This window comes from Pantherophis guttatus, chromosome 6 (genome assembly GCF_059756535.1).
Source record: "Pantherophis guttatus breed Tessera chromosome 6, ASM5975653v1, whole genome shotgun sequence".
Classification (NCBI taxonomy): domain Eukaryota; kingdom Metazoa; phylum Chordata; class Lepidosauria; order Squamata; family Colubridae; genus Pantherophis; species Pantherophis guttatus.
The window spans coordinates 55,673,720-55,690,919 of NC_142068.1; the positions used below are offsets into that span (position 1 = coordinate 55,673,720).

General features: G+C 37.5%; 1 long non-coding RNA gene across 5 annotated transcripts in view; it reads right to left on the reverse strand.

Annotated features, from left to right (window-relative positions):
* Nucleotides 1–17,200, reverse strand: part of LOC117678744 (uncharacterized) — a 75,834-nt gene that overhangs the window by 45,335 nt on the left and 13,299 nt on the right. For all 5 annotated transcript variants that reach the window (XR_015728664.1, XR_004595108.3, XR_004595106.3 and 2 more), the window contains exon 2: nucleotides 10,026–10,178. This is a non-coding gene — a long non-coding RNA (uncharacterized LOC117678744). The remainder of the gene's footprint in view (nucleotides 1–10,025; nucleotides 10,179–17,200) is intronic.

Consider the following 17,200-nt stretch of genomic DNA (forward strand, 5'->3'; position numbering starts at 1 on the left):
CTGACGACTCATTGCTGTGGGCTTTCATCAGACATATGTGATCCTTGTAATTAGATACTATTCCGGATAGTAATCTTAACTTTTTGTTGTTTCTAAGCTTCACTTTCGGTTTTCAATTTTATGCGTGCAACATTTGTATGGCATTTCATGGCAAGTTTGCCTAGCTCAGAAAGCCACTAATCTACTTCAGTTATAAAATTCTGCAGATCTCTATATAAAATAATGACTGCAGGAAGCAATGTGTTTTGCTTCTCTGCCAGCTTTTCATATGAGTTAAACTATATCACATTTAGAGCAGACTCCCTGTAATAATTAGATTTCTTGTCCTTTTATTTGTATTTCCAATTATGCAACATGTGCTTATTTTAGTAAACCTGCATATTTTCTCCTTCTGGTGCTAATGTAAAGGAGTTAACAAGTCAAATTCATATTTCAGTCAGTCAATTAATGTCATGAATAACAAGCTCCACTGGTTCCAATGACACTATTTCAAGTAAATCTGGATCCAGCACTAGGAGAAGCTGCAAAACTTCCCAATTTTTTTTAAAGACCCAATCAAGGTTAGATTGGCAGCTCTTTGTAGAATCACCAACTGAAATCCATTATCACATTTCATAATCGCTTATCATTTTGCATAGCATGGATTCATGCACACGCACACACAAATATATATAAAACACATATGAATACACAGAAAACTGAATTTCCTTCAGAAGATGGAAGCCCAGCTGTAACTGGTTTGGATCAGTGATGGCCAAATGTTAGCCCAGAAGGCTAACTTGGCAGCTTTAAGACTTGTGGACTTCAACTCCCAGAATTCTCCAGCCATCTTAGCTGGTTTAGCTGGCTGGAGAATTCTGGGAATTGAAGTCCACAAGTCTTAAAGCTGCCAAGTTTGGGGACCCCTGGCCTGTTGGCTAGATACGTTTTCTACTTTCATCTTTTCTCATGCTTTCTCTCTATTTTACAACAGACTGGATGTGCAAGGCATTATTTCTCACATGGCAGACATCTCTCACAGCAGGAAATAAGACGTATCCCAAGATCTCAGCGTGGTAGAGGCATCCTAAGCCAAGATCTAATATATACAGCCCTTGCTCATTTTATCTTAATGAAAACTATAGCTATCTCAAACACACATTGGCTGCTTTGAAATTCAAGCTTCAAGGACTTCTAATATTTCAAATATGAGGTGAACATTAGGACTCCACAATTCTTCTGCCCAAAGTTAAAATCTGGGTCTTAGAATCACTCAGAAACTTCCATTTTCCCACTTGATGAAGGTACATTTCAGCCATTCTCTTCACTGGCACTCTACCAAATTGGCTCTTCCTGATTACTTTCTCACAGAGTTTCTCCTAGTTTCCACACACTCAATGTAAACAAATTCTATTCTATTCTATTCTATTCTGTTCTGTTCTGTTCTGTTCTGTTCTGTTCTGTTCTGTTCTGTTCTATTCTATTCTATTCTATTCTATTCTATTCTATTCTATTCTATTCTATTCTATTCTATTCTATTCCTACTAGGCAGTATTTTGTGCCAATTACATTTCCAAAACATCTTCTCCCCCATCTGCTTTCAGTTTCCTTTTGGTGACCGACATCTACTCAAGGCGCAGAAGCTATTTAAAATGAAAGAAGGGTTGGTACCGATGTTCAATACTTAAATTTCTATCAGATGCTGTATGAGTGGGCACTATTCCTTTTAGAATCACAACAGAGTAGGCTTACGAGAGTTCCAGTGCTTTCAAAAATTGCACATCCACAAAGAGCAACTTGTGAGTTATGATCCTTACATTTGGAGGATTTTTTTTCATTTCAAATAGCATGTGGTACTATATTTTTTTGAATCAGATGATCTGTAGAGCAACGTATCATCACCATAATGCCTGATGGCCATTTGTAGAGTTTCTGGATTGCAAGAGTACAGATCAATGCTTACTGTTTGTTCCCGTAAGTCACAGTGACCCTGAAATTGTGTGTGTGTGTGTGTGTGTGTTTGTATGTGGAGAAAGTGGAATAGAGGTACATCTAAGCATATACCCTGTTTCCCCTAAAATAAGACATCCCTGATAATAAGCCCAATCAGGCTTTTGAGTGCATGCACTAAAATAAGCCCCCCCTGAAAATAAGCCCTCCCCAAAAATATTTAAATGCATGCGCAGCTGGTCCCTGCCATTTCCTCTGGTTTCCTCCATGTGCCCCAAAATAATAAGACCTCCCCAAAAATAAGGCTTATTTATAGTACCACTCAATTATGAAATGCAGTTGCATTATAAAAATATTATCAGGATCTAAATGTATTGTAAACATTCAATAGAATGTACTAGAGTGAGCTAAAATGAGCAAGTCATTATCCAGTTTATATAGTAAACCTGTGATAAATGATCATATCCATATGGTATACAAAAAAATGCAGAATATAAAACAAATTATAATGGTCTATTATGAAGAAATGAGGATGGATTTGGACAAAAGGAATTTGAGATCAAATTCATCCTGTCCATGTAATTCGGAAAAAGTGACTATGGCTTGAATACTTGTATATTCTTCAAAATGGAATACTATTTTTCTGAATGTCTTCAGAAGAAAATGAGTAAACAACTGCAAAAATCTTTGGTCATTAAAAAGAAATGCCAAGATTGTGTCTACTATTTTATAATGGGTGGGGAATGTTATGACTGATTTATCATTAACTCCATGTGTTACCAATCTTTCTTTCTTTTCAGTGTGGTAATTCTATAGTTGAAATTAGACATAGTTATTTGGCCATTGAACAATAAAGAAACAGCAAAATCACTAAGAAAACAGCACTGTGTCACACAATGACATAATAACAAGATAGCACAGTAATACAACATTCACATCAGGGAACAGTGGTTTTTTCCAAGTCAGTAACCTATGGTTTTGTTTTTTTCATGCATTTTATGCAGGAATTCAGGTTTTCTGCTGAGTAGATATAAATGGGATGTTTATTTGCACACTCTTTCCACATTTACACAATACATTTATTTATCATCACTTTCCCACAAACTAAATGGGTGGGAACAGTGGTTTTTTCATTAGACTTGAACAATTTTGTTCTTATTTTTACTGTTACTGGCATGTTACTGGCAACAATTTTTAGATGCTAGTTGGTGAGGTAATTGATGTCAAAGCTGTCCCTAACTTGCACAGAATTTAGCTTCTGCCATGAGAAATACCTGTACTAACTAACTAACTAACTAACTAACTAACTAACTAACTAACTAACTAACTAACTTACAGTCAGTGGTTTGGAACATCCTTGGAAAGGAACTACAGGGGCCATACCACACTTGGATGTGTTGTACAAGGGAGGAAAGTCACAAACTTACTTTTTCATTGCTATTTGTTAACTGCAAACAGTTGCTAAACACATAGTGAAAGTCCACAATGCAACAAATGAATAGTGACAATAAGGTCAATATCATAAGAGACACAACACCTTTGGAAATGCCTTAATACAGAAGGAGTATTTTACTGTATGTAGTGGTTATATTGTTTTAAAAAAACCTCCAAAGTACTGGAAAGAAATATATAGCACTGTTCAGTCACCATGGGGAGGCTGCAACAATCCTAAGTGTGAAAAATAGTCATGTCACTTTTTTCAATGCCATTGCAACTTTGAACAGTCACTAAATGAATGGTGTAAGTCAAGGACTACCTGCATGTTGTCTTTGTAAGATATATTTAGCAATAGCAATAGCATTTAGACACATATACCACTTCACAGTGCTTTACAGCCCTCTCTAAGCAATTTACAGAGTCAACATATTGTCCCCAACAATCTGAGTCCTCATTTTACCGTCTTCAGAAGGATGGAAGGCTAGGTCAACCTTGAACTGGTCAGAATCGAACTGCTGGCAGTTGGCAGAGTTAGCCTGCAATACTGCATCCTAACCATGGCTCTTTAGGGAATTTAGATTAGTTTAGGAAATTTTAGAACACCCATGGCTATTATAATGATCTGTTTTATCCCAGAGTCTGTTGTCTAATAAGAACTGGATAGAAGGAAGCCGGTTCAGTTTAATGTCATCAAGATGGATGTAGTGATTATACATTGAGATGGTCTAGTAGTTGAGTCTTGTCTCTTCATAAAGGGCACTGCTTCTGCTAAAGGAGGTCTGTGACTTGGAGGTCCTCTTGCACTCCCAATTATTGCTTTATGAGCAGATGGAGGTCAGGGTCAGGATCCAACATCAGTTAGTGCATTGATTGTGGTTCTTTGTTCAGCAGGAGGAACTTGCAATAGAGATTCATGCCCTGACCAGTACTTGACTAGAGTACTTCAATAAATCATATTTGGATTGACATTGAAGACCATCTGGAAGCTCCAGATAGTCCATAAGATGGTGCAAAGGCATTGCTAAGAGCTTTGCACTGGCTTCCTATTAGCTTCTAGGTGAAAGGCAAAGTGCCATTAAAGTTCTATATCAGGGGTGTCAAACTAACAGCCTGTGGCCTGGATGTGTCATGCGCAGGCCACACCTACCCCAGCTCCATGAATGGAAAAAGTCACAAAATGTCACATGATGGCAATGTGACGTTGCGAGTTTGACACCCGCATTCTATATGGCTTGGCACTCAAGTATTTTGCAGAACCACTTTCTCCAAACAAAATTCATCTACTCAACCAAAGTATCTAAGGAAAAAATGCTGGTGACTTCCCAAGCTTGCAGGTGTTGCTTGTCAGCTATGACAATTGCCTCCCTTTAGAAATCAGGCTGGTTCCTACATTACTACTGTGTTTCCCCCAAAATAAGACCAGGTCTTATATTAATTTTTGCTCCAAAAGACGCATTAAGGTTTATTTTTTGGTTAGGACTTATTTTGGGGGAAATACAGTACTAAAGCCTCCATCTGCTGACGATCTTAACTGGGGCTTATTTTTGGGGTAGGCCTTATATTACGAGCATCCTTAAAAAAATCATGCTAGGGCTTATTTTCCAGTTGGGTCTTATTTTCGGGGAAACAGGGTAGCATTCCAGAAATTATTAAAAACTAATTTTTAAAGGACTTTTGAAGAACGATGAGATGCCTATGACCGATTGATGCTATTTATAATGGTTTATGAGGTTTGTTTACAGTGAATGCTTTAATTAGAATTGCTTGTTTGGGCTCTTAATTACTGTAAACCACTGAGAGTCCATTGATTGCAGTGACAAATAAATGAATTAATACAGAACTCACCTGCTGTCCTGTCTCTTTGAAACCTGTGGAGCTATTCATACTTCTAGAAATTAAAGAATTAGAAACTGGGGAATTAGTAGACGTTTTCCCCCCTAGATCTGTAATACATTTCATGTATTCAGATAGCCAAAACATTTTTGGAGACAATAGATGTTTATAGTTGTGTTCTGCCAGAACACAATTCAACCAATTGGATATGTTTTTTATCAAATTAGTTTGCCAAGAAAAAGAACGCATGATACTTAGAATGATCTTAAAACCACTTCTACACATACAGATAATTATTTGGGCTAAGAACAACAAGAAGAATAATGATGATCTGTAGATGGAATTTAACTTCAACCTCAGTTTAATGAAGTGCCCAGCCAGATGGCCATTAGGTGAAATTATACTTTATCAGTCTCAAGATTGGTTTACACATGAAATAGCAACTGCACAGTGAAACCATCAGAAGCATATCTGGAAAAAAAAGGAGGAACAGTAACTTTTGATATCTTCAATGCATATTTCTTTCCTTCCTCTCTATTGTTTTTTCCAATCCATTTAATGGCAAATTTCTTGGGAGAGTTTTTTTTTCTTTTTAAATACAGAGTATCAAATGAGATGTAAAAAGAGAGAGAAAATAGACTTTCTCTGTATACATTGCTAGTTGTGTATTTTTATTCTGTGAAAGACACACAGCTTGTTTTGAAAAGCAGGTTGGCTCGATACTGTAAAAATAAATTAAAGCTCAATTCTCAGGTACACATTGTTACTTGTATGTAGCACATATGTTACCAAGTTTCAGAACTGACAGAAGACTTCAAAACAAGAGAAGGAGTTTGGAGCTGACTTAAAATTCCTCTGAACTTCATTTTAGCTCATAAAATAAATGTCCGATTGTGAGATGCATCTGTCTTTCTATTTCCCTCTTAACATTTCCAGAAATAGGAGAAGGGCACATAGAAGAGTTACTCTTTAGACTCTAAGAATCTTTCCCAAATTTATATTGATCCCAGATGGTGCAGTGGTTAGAATGCAGTATTGCAGGTAAACTCGGCCCATAGCCTGGAGTATGATCCTGATGGACTTAAGGTTGACTCATCCTTCTATCCTTCCCAGGTCAGTAAAATGAGAACCCAGGTTGTTAGGGGCAATATGCTGATGTTGTAAACTACCCAGAGAAGGCAGTAAAGTATTATGAGATGGTATACAAGTCTAGGTGCTATTGCTATACTACTAAAACTCTCCTTCCCATTTGTTTGTGAACACCAGTTGGGCAAAACAGTACATTATAGGGCAACAATTTTTTAATCAACCTCAAATGGACTAACTTAAAGGATGCATTCAAAATTTGGAAGCTATTACTTTTGTGGGTTTAAAATTCAGCAAAATTGTGGCTGCTTCAGCATTGCCACAGTCAACTTGGTCACATGATCACTTTTTCCAATGCTTCCTGCCAGTTTTCCACAAGGAAAATTTATGGGGAACCCGTAAGTAAGTCTTAATTCACTCCCGCTTCTAATGCCCTTTGCCAGCGTGGGATCATTCTGTTCTCTGTTCAGGTAAGGAAATATCTCTGAAACAATGACTCAGCAGATGACACGTTGTCTACTGAATTTCTACGAGAAGTGATACTAGAGACAATACTACGTAATCAATATAAATTAAATCATACAATGGTCTTAAATAATTATACTGTATAATAAGTAATAAATTAAGATCCTGCTAAGAAAATATTATTATTTAAAGAAGAAGAAATCAGCAACAATTTTCAGTTACTAAGGAGGCAAGATATACAGTAAGAGAAGATAGCTCTCTACCCTTACTTGATTGATTATTATGATGAGGATGGTTTGTCCCCAAACCTTCTAACATTGCACCAACTATGTTGCTACTGGTTGCCCTCCTCTTCTCTTTCTTCCAACCTTTTCCACCATTACAGACTTCTTAAGAAAACTAGGTCATTATCTGATATGGGCCTAAGCTGATATTGTAAAGCCTCTGCTTCAATTAAATGCTTCGTATCAGAACCAACATTTTTCAAGTATTTTTTCTTTCAGAGTTTGAAGGTACGCCATCATTAATAGTTTGTGTTTGCAATCTTTCTTCCTGTGGAAATTTGATCTTTGAAGATGATTCTCTACTTCTGTTGTGGCCCCGCCCTCTGAGCCTCTCCCATCGGAGGAAGAAAGCTCCGAGCATGAGGAAGAGGAGTCAGCCAGGCCTCCCTCTCCAGGCCCCTCCCCTCTGGCATTGTCTCAGGTGCCGGCCGAGGGAGAGGAGATCAGTAGGGAGACAGGTGGCTCAGATCAGAGTGACGAAGAAACATCATTCCTGGACGCACGCCTCCGAAGGCGTGATAAACGATTGCAGCAGTTTAGGAGGCGTGCTAGGGATTAGAACTGAGTCACTAGACCACACCCCAGAGACTATATAATAGAGGGTGGTGGTCAGGGATCCTTGTGACGAACAAAGCAAACCTTGAATAGTCACTAAAGCCTCATCCGGAATTGCTGAGAAAGATTTCTTGTTGTCGGACATTTGGACTCTTGAGTATTTAATCTTTCTGTTTTACTGTGAAAATAAAGGCACTTGGCAGACGGTGTGTCTATCGCTGCCAAGTGGGAGATAAGAAACTGGGTGCATTCCAAAGTGTTTCCTTAACCCTCGGCTGGCTGTGTTTGTGTGTGTGTGGGTACGGGGACAGATCATCTTCTTTCTCTTCCTCTTTTGGATGAAGAATACTGGTCAGAAAGTATGGCAGTGGAGTTCTAGTCAAGTAGGCAAATGGCCTACAACAGATCTAACTTTTATCTAATCTTAAGACATACTTCCTCTCAGGAGCTCCCACATTTTCCCCCTCAATCATAAAGAAATCTTTTTTAAGAGACCTAAAATCTGCATGGAGAAATTTTTTTGAAAATTTCCCATTTGTAAAGTTTTATAAGTCAACCTATCTTAATATCAAACTTAATATCTTCAGAATTATTGTTGGCTTTTCCTTCCTGTACCATTTTATATTGGCCAATCTCAAAGCAATGTATCCTGACTGGAATGATATCAGTTCTAAATTATACATCTAAAGTGCACAAAACTGAGGAAAACTAGAGAATCATAATACAGAATTATCAGTTTCAAGATTGGTGTGCTGGTTTTCCCTGCCTTCCTGTCTGTATTTATTGGCTTCAATAAAAGCAGGTCCAGAAAAGGTATAATCAAACTCCCTTACTATATATTACAAATTTATACACATGTCTATACGGGTAATCCCAGACCTACAACAGTTAATTTAGTGACCATTCAAAGTTACAATGGCATTGAAAAAAGTGACTTATGGCCATTTTTCACACTTATGGCCTTTGTAAAAGGCCCCATGATCATGTGATCAAAATTCAGATGCTTGGCAACAGGTTCATACTTATGACCGTTGCTGTGTCCCAAGGTCATGTGATCCCCTTCTGAAACTTTCTGACAAGTAAAGTCTGTGGGGAAGCCAGATTCACTTAACAACTATGTTACTGACTGGACAACTGCAGTGATTCACTTAACAACTTTGGCAAGGAAGGTTGTAAAATGGATCAAAATTCTGTAAAATTCAGAGTAAAACTGTCTCGCTTAGCAAGAGACGTTTTGGGCCCAATTGTGGTTGTACGTCGAGGGCTACTTGTAATTATCTTCTTATAACTGGGTGAAGGTTTTCATTCACATCCTATTTAAGGGTTCCCACTGATGATTATGATCCTAAAACAGGTATAAAAACTAGCAATGACCTGCCCTATATGACGATGGCTCCAACTATGCAATTCATTTATTCCTATGGCAGTTGGTCAGCTTAACAGACAAGATCATATTTAAGATCAGAAGCACGAAGGTCAAAATGGGATGGTTTGCATTTAACTATGCTTACCTGTAACAATTACATTTTAATTAACAATGCCCTTATAGGATCTACGCAAATATTTGGGCAAAAGAGTTTTGATGTATTGGTACAAACAGAAAGATATTGTTTAAAATATAATACATTAATAGTTCCATATTGGACTACTCAGGGGTGGGTTCTAAATTTTTTTACTACCGGTTCTGTGGGCGTGGCTTATTTTGTGGGCGTGGCTTGGTGGGGGGGGTAATGTGGCTGGGTGGGCTTGGCCAACTTTTTTTTTTTTTTACTTTTAAAAGCATTTTTTCGACAACCTTAAGAGACTACAGAAAAAAATGCTTTGAAAAGTCTCTGCCGATAGGGCAACTCAGCTATGATCATCAGAGGCTTTTCAAAGCATTTTTATTTACCACCTCTTCGACTGAAGAGGTTGTAGAAAAAATGCTTTGAAAAGTCTCTGATGTTCCCAGCTGAGCCGCAGGATCTTCAGAGGCTTTTTTTTTTTTTTTTTACTTTTAAAAGCATTTTTTCAGCCAAAGAGGTTGTAGAAAAAATGCTTTTAAAAGTAAAAAAAAAAAAAAAAAGCCTCTGATGAGGTGGGCGGGGTAAGCAAGCGGTGACCGGGCCAGGGACTGGTTCGGGGGTGTGGCCAGCCAATGTTATTACTGGTTCTCGGAACTACTACAAATTTTTACTACCGGTTCTTGCGAACCAGTGCAACCTGGGAGCAACCCACCACTGGGACTAGTCAATATTTTCCTACTCATTCTCTCTGTGTTCGGGAAAATCGAAACTCAAACCCCACTGAGAGCAATGCTCAAACCAATCTATATATTTCAGATAATCTCAATAGATAACATTGATAATCAGAAAGGGACATTGGGATTTTAACAGCAACCTCTTTCTAGGAAAACAACCTTCCACCATGATCATGGCACTCTCTTTCATGCATTACCTTTTCCTTCAATGAAGTTCTGGAGATCTTGGAGAAGATGAAACCAGGGAGAAGTGGGCAGAGGACAAAGAGGGGCTTTGCTTTCAACTCCTCAATCCAGCTGAGTTAGCTTGGTAGATCAGGTTACCATTGTTGGCTGAAGGCTCACCGTCTCTGGAAATGAGGATAGAAAATGGAAAATGAACCCTTTATGGACTTCTTTTAAATCAAGACTTTTGGATTAGATGTAAACATAAGTTTACTACATCAGTTAAAACTCTATGAAATTTTATCTTTGGACTCTCACAAAATAAATAGATAATGTATCTATTCTTTAAGCACTGAGATTAAGGGTTTAAACTGTGTTTGGTTTTTTAAAAACAAAAGTGGACAGCATAAAACATGGAATTTTTTTTAGTGATGGTTAGATTTGTACCCAAATGGAAGTGGAATTTTTTTTTTTTTGCATGGATACTCTTTAATATTTAGAAAGCGTTTGGAGATATACAGGCAGCCCTTGGCTTATGACCACAGAATTTTCATGGTTAAACAAGGTGGTTAACTGAGTCATGTCCAATTTTTATCACCTTTTTTTTGCTATGATTGTTAAGTGGATCACTGCAGTTGCTAAGTGAATCGTGAATCTGGTTTTGCTTGTCCGAATCTGATTGGGATGGCTGCAAATGGTGATCACATGATCCTAAGATGCTGCAACCACTTGTAAATATATGCCAGCTGCCAAGTGCCCAAATTTTGATCACATGACTATAGGGATGCTGCAGAGGTTGTAAGTATGAGGACCAGTTTTCACTTTTTTCAGTGCCATTCTAGTTTTGAATGAATGGTTATAAGTTGAAGACTACTATAGTATAGTTATAGACTGTGTCCAGCAGTACAGACTGTTGGCATCTTCACCCTGGGCTCATTTCTCCAGTTGCCATGAACAAACAGTATAGATAGTCCTCCACTTACAACAGTTCATTTAGTGACCGTTCAAAGTTACAATGGTGCTAAAAAAAGTGACTTATGACTGTATTTCACACTTACGACCTTTGTAACATTCCCATTATCACAGTGATCAAAATTCAGATGCTTGGCAACTGGTTGTATGACCTTCTGACAATCAAAGTCAATGGAGAAGCCAGATTCGTGTAAGAACCATGTTACTAACTTATCAGCTGTGGTGATTCACTTAACAACTGTGTCAAGGAAAGTCGTAAAATGGGGCAAAACTCACTTAACAACTGTCTCGCTTAACAAACCGAAATTTTGGACTTGTGGCCATAAGTTGGGGACTATCTGTATATTATCTAACTTGAAATGCAGAATCTCAGAGCCTTTTTGCCCTAAAAATACTCTCTGCTTAATTTAATTTTTAATTCAATAGCGCTCCAAACCTATCTACCTAGTTCACATCTGTCTGTTAACATGGACTACTCTGATACACTTTGCAAGGTGAAGAACTTTGTGAGGCTATGGCTTATACAGAATGCAACTCACAAGCAGTTACAGTATGTGTGATCCTCAAAGAGCACAATGTTACACTACTGCTCTACGAGCTGCATTGATTGCCAATAGAGTTACCAATTCAAGGTGTTGGTAGTGACCCTTTGACTTATTGCCTATCCCCAATTACCCAACCAAGATCTGGCAGGGCAGGCACACTCCTGGGCTTGTCTATTAGGAAGAGCCATTTGGCAGGGCCAAAGAAGTGACCATTTATGGTCATGATGTCTGCCCTTTGAAACATTATCCTCCAAGAGGATAGAACGGCCTTTCACAAAGCCATAGGAATATGACTGTCACTGGACTTGGTGGTCCAGATTTGTGGCAGAATTGTGCAATGGCAATGTTGGTTTGTTGATGGTGGTTTCATTTCTACTTTGGATGCTGATTATATATATGTGTAATTGTTATTGCTGCTGTTGCATGTTTTTACAGTGTTTTTAACTGTTGTTAGCCATCTAGAGCAGCACGGTGGTCTAAAGATGAAGACGATAGACTGCCACTTGGAGAGTTCAATCCTAGGCAGTGGCAGATATTGCTCTATCAGGGCTGTGAACTCCACACAGACATCAGGAAGGGCATCCGACAAGTAAACACTCAGCTCCATTCAGTCGCCTCAACTCCACCCCAATAAAAAGGGATTAAAGTAAAGGTAGAGGTTCCCCTCACACATATGTGCTAGTCATTACCGACTCTAGAGGGAGGTGCTCATCTCTGTTTCAAAGCTGAAGAGCCAGCACTGTCCAAAGACGTCTCCGTGGTCATGTGGCTGGCATGACTAAACGCCAAAGGCGTACGGAATGCTGTTACCTTCCCACCAAAGATGGTCCCTATTTTTCTACTTGCATTTTTTTTACGTGCTTTCGAACTGCTAGGTTAGCAGAAGCTGGGACAAGTAACGGGAGCTCACCCTGTTCCATGGCACTAGGGATTACAGGGTCATAAAAAGAAAAAGAAAAACAAAAATTGTTGTTAGCCATCTAGAGTCATGAATTTGAGATGAGTGGCCATACACATTGAATGAAGGAATGAATGAATGGAGTACCAATATTATGGCATTTATTTTGAACACTTAATTTTAAAGATGTGAATATATACTCACTGAGCTATTCAATTGAAGAGTAATTGTATGTAATAAGCAGAAAAATGCTAAAAAAACAAGCCAAGAAAAATTAAAGACATGAGGGGAAAAAAAATAAAAAGAAAGAAACCAATATTGTTAATGTCTTTCTGTCTTTATAAATCATGCTTACTGCTTCCAGTACATCTAGGCATGTCTATTCATACCAGGTAAATCATGTGTAATTTGGTCCAAAAATGCATCTAACAGTTTGGTGTCTTCCAAGCCATTCCCACAAACCAATTAACGTTCCTTGACCCATAACCAGTCCCTGTCCCATTTTATTCTCATCCAGCTATAAATCCAAACTGTTCTTTGCTGGGATTAGACTGTGTTTGTAATTGCACAGGAATGTATGCAAACCACAAGATCTATCCGATGCTATCTGAAGTATTTGAACACTCCTCTTTCCCAGTGATTATTAATCAGATACAGTGATCTGGTTTATTTTATTTGAATTCCATTCAATTATTGAAGAATTGCACTGAAGCTGAAACATCAATACACATTTGAATTATAATGAACAGAATCTCAAAAATTATAGTGATGATCATTTCACAGACCTAAATCCGTTCAAACTATTAGTTTTAGAGAAAAAATGTTTGATCTGTACAAATAATTCCTACAACTCTGTGTTTCCCCCCCATCCCCTGAATATATGCAACAAAACCTCTTTTCTGTTTCTGCGTACTTAGATGCCTGAGCCAAAGACTGCCTTCTGCCTCATTGTATGAAATAATAAAATTATTGGAGTAAGCGAAGACCCAGAAGTACAGAATGCATTAGAGATAGTTCCACGGCAACTGAATATGTCAGAGCAAAATTTTAAGAAAGGAAAAGGATCTAGAAGTGAGCATTTTTCATTGAGATGATCCCCAATGAAGTACTATGATTATGAAATATTTTTCTTTTCTTTTTTTTTGCAGAATACTACCTTGCGCAAAAAAAATTACCTCTGAATCATTATCATTATCTTTCAGTTTAGTTAGTGCTAAATTTGCTAAGTTTTATTTCCCATTATTTCTAACTTCTTTATTTCCAAAAGAATTATAAAAAGGGAACAATTGTTTTAGAAAAAAACCAACAACTATACATATATGCACTAGCAACATTTGTTACAAAGGCTTCCATTGAGGCAACCAGAAGTCATGCTCATGAAGTCTTTGGCATAGATTATTTCATTGGCAGCTGTTAAAGCTGATACTGCCTCTTCTCTTCTTCAATAGTACAGCTGTGGCTAGATTTAGACACCAAAATTCATGTCTTTATTGCCCCTTGACTGACCAGTTATAGGTGAAAGGGCAGCTCTTTACTTCCACTTATCTGATTGTGTTCATTTTTACATTATCTGTAAATATATTATATCCTTTTCTAAACCAAAATGGAGCTCATTCTAATAAAGGAGAATATTTGTAGCTCAGTGTTGAAATGATGAGTCCTTGGTGCTCTCTGAGCTTGCTTGTTTTCTTGCAGAGGTTTCATTACCCTAACTAGGTAACATCATCAGTGTGCACTGATGATGTTACCTACTTTGGTTAATGAAACCTCTGCAAGAAAACAAGCAAGCTCAGAGAGCACCAAGGAGCTTATCCCTTAATCAGTGTTTATAATGAAAACAACAGAAACAACGGTTGTATTCTTGTAGTCATTATATTTCATGTCTACAATATGAAATTGCATATGGTCAGAATTTTAATTTTTTAGCAATCAGGAGGAAGAAAACATGCAAGTGAATGTTTAAACATGGACTGACACAGCTGAACACAAAGGAAGATTCCCATAAGATTACAAAGCTCAAAAGTTTTAACACTTGAATTAATCTCTCATTCAATGTAGAACTCTTAGAAGAGAGGGGGGGGAAGCTCCCTATTTTTATTTAACATTTGCCCCTCCAACTAATAATTAGTAATCAATCATAATTCAAGATGATGGGAATTCAAGTTAAGCAAAAGCCAGCAGCAGTAATGTGAGCATCATTTTCACATCACCAGTATCATCATCATCATCATCATCATCATCATCATCATCATCATCATCATCATCACATCACCTTTTTGCTACAGACATGATCAGTTCAAACTAATTAAGGGGGGGGGAAATTCACCATGCAGTTATGCAATGCAGACTTTCATTGCTGGAACTCCCTGCACATGTGCAATCAATCATGCCAACCTCCAGCTTCACAGTTTACAGTTACTACTATTATGTCTTCAGCATGATAATTTCATACACACAGTACATACATATATTGAGAGAGGGAGAGAGAGAGAGAAACATCTCAATTTGTTTCTGCCATTTTTGTTCTTAGCTGCCAGAAAACAAAACACTGAAAACGAAAGTACATTTTTATTTGAATCCACGATATTTAAAAATGTGGGAAATAGCAATGGCTAAAGTACCAAGAAGCAAACAGCCTTGAAGCATTCTTTAAATAAATAGTGTTTTAATCAAATTTGATCTCCCATTTTGGTTCAGTCAGCAAAATAATACCTAATACATTTCTTCCATCTGTACAAATGCCTTTTGGAAAAGAAGTATTGAATAGGGATGTTTAAAAAGCTATATCCCTCCTTAGGGTGACAAAAGTGTATGTATATATTTTCAGACTCAGTGAGTGGGAGGGATTTTTTGCTTTTACCCAGTTTATTTGGTTACTGTATATGATGCTGCATCTCATTTTCAAGTTCATACATTTCATCTTTTGAAGATTCTGGAAAAAATATTCTTGGACCCAGACAGTCTTGAGATAAAAGTTGCTAGTTGCCAGGTATAGTTGATTTTCCTAAATTTATTTTTCCCTTTTTATAGTTCTTTTCAAAAGGGAAAGAAATAAGATCGAAGGTTGTGGAAATCTTTGCATAATGAGAGAACTAGATGGTTCAGTCTGTGATTCGTGATGGAACTCTAATTCACTACCTGTATGAAATGTTTTTTTTTTATAGATGCAGATGTGTCCCCTGTTTGAAAGCTCTTCACACAATTACATAAAGAAAAATCTTGCTTGTCAAAAGGTGGAAAATTCAAGTCCCCTCTAATGTGCCACTGTGCATTTCCAAGGGAGGTGATATTCCGACATGCACTGTATACTGAAGATATCATCTCCGTAGGCTGTTTCAAAGCTTTGAACCAACTCTCTTTTTAAAGCTACCTTGCGAAATAATTATTTATACCTCACCTCTCAAGTCAGTTTACAACAAAGTATGAAACCACAAGGCAAGAGCTGATCAACATTTCAACCAGGAAGAGCATAATGTTATCAGCAATGTAACAGCCAGAATGACTGCCAACCTTTGCAAACCAGCCATTGGCTATTGAGAAAGGAACAATTCTTCCCAAAGGAATTCCATGCTGGATTGTAGATGACTGTATCCTATTGTACGGTCAAGCATAAGTTAGATATTGATAGAACATGAAGCTGAGTTTATCCAACCACTCATGTACAGTATACATACAGTATATACATACATACATACATACATACATACATACATATATATATATATATATATATATATATAGAGAGAGAGAGAGAGAGAGAGAGAGAGAGAGAGTAAAATAGATTAAAAACTAATACAAAAAAAGAAAAAGATCAGAGAAAGCTAAAAAAGCAAAAAAAAAAAGGGGGGGGGGAGGGAATAAAATAGAAAAGAAAGAAAGAATAAAGATACAAAGACCTGGCTTCTGATCTTCTTTACATCAGTTTTAAGTACAATTATAAATTTAGCTCTTACTCTGTGGTTACAGCATAGAACTCTTCTTTCTATAATCTAGCCTGTATAATCATCAAAACCATAAATCATAAGTTCTTTTTTTTTCTGTGTCAGGCAAAAAAACAAACAAACCATAAGGTTTTTCTAGCCAGCAATAAATATAAAGCTTATCCAACCAGTCCTAATGAGAAGTACTCCCATAATCCACAAAAAAGCAACAAGTTCACTTTTACAGACAAGTACTTTTTGTGCAACATTTGAAAAAGTACATTTATAAATTAATAGAACCATGCAGCAAGATATAGTGGAGTTCGTCCAGTCCATTCTCCACTTTATGGAGTACAAAAAAAATAACATACTTCATAATTGGCCACCTAGTTTCAGTTTTAATATCTCAAGAACAGCAACGAAGTGCCTACTTAGCATGTTTCTGGGTGTCAGCCCAGACCACACTAAGAAACTAAATGCCATATAGGTCAGGACTACTTTTATTGTAACAGCTATAGTAACAGAATAGCAATAGCACGTAAATTTATATACTGCTTCATGATGCATTACAGCCCTCTCTAACCAGTTTACACAGTCAACAATTTGCTCCAACAATCTGAGTCCTCATTTTACCGACCTCGGAAGGATAGAAGGCTGACTCAACCTTGGAAGGCTGACTCAACCTTGAGCTGATGAGGATCAAATTCCTGGCAGCCGGCAGAATTTGCCTGCAATATTGCATTCTAACCACTGCACCACCACGGCTCAAAGTTGAATCTTGCAAATCTGAATGTGCTTCTCCCTTTCTCCCTTTCTCTTCATGTGAATTCATTTTGCATAGGAAAGCAATGAGAAGTTAGGTCTTTGAGAAA